Source organism: Pangasianodon hypophthalmus, chromosome 30 (genome assembly GCF_027358585.1).
Source record: "Pangasianodon hypophthalmus isolate fPanHyp1 chromosome 30, fPanHyp1.pri, whole genome shotgun sequence".
Taxonomy (NCBI): Eukaryota; Metazoa; Chordata; class Actinopteri; order Siluriformes; family Pangasiidae; genus Pangasianodon; species Pangasianodon hypophthalmus.
The window spans coordinates 239,566-239,924 of record NC_069739.1 but is presented as its reverse complement, the minus strand read 5'-3'; the positions used below and the strand labels follow the sequence as shown (position 1 = coordinate 239,924).

Here is a 359-nt window from a genome sequence, read left to right as displayed (position 1 = left end):
TTTATAAAGTGTTAATAACGCAGCAGCAGCAGCAGCATGTCTTTTCAGGGAAACTGGTCCATTTCAAACAAACGCCTGAGCTGGGGCAGAAAGCCGACAATTCACGGCACTTCCGGTGTGTTCCGGGACCTGTTCAAAATAAAAGTCCTGAAACTCTTCTCCTTTCTCTCTCTCTAACAAAGTGGATTAAACGCGGAGGAGGAGGGAGGAGGGGGCGTGGTCTGCATTTTCCAGCCTTTATTTTGTTATATAGTGTTTTATAGCGAGTTAATAAATAACATTATTGTAAAACTGTATAAAATATTTTACCCAGCACGTTAGCACTGAGCTAATGAGTCGAGTGTGGAGGTGTTGAGCTC

The 359-nt window shown here is 43.2% G+C and overlaps 1 protein-coding gene across 1 annotated transcript in view; it reads right to left on the bottom strand.

Moving 5' to 3' along the window:
* slc35a1 (solute carrier family 35 member A1) overlaps nt 1-147 on the bottom strand; it is a 26,726-nt gene extending 26,579 nt beyond the window's left edge. Inside the window, exon 1 of the mRNA XM_034302083.2 lies at nt 1-147. This exon is cut by the window's left edge and continues 53 nt beyond it. The gene's annotated coding sequence lies outside the window, so the exon portion shown is untranslated.
* Between the last annotated feature and the right edge of the window lie 212 nt (nt 148-359).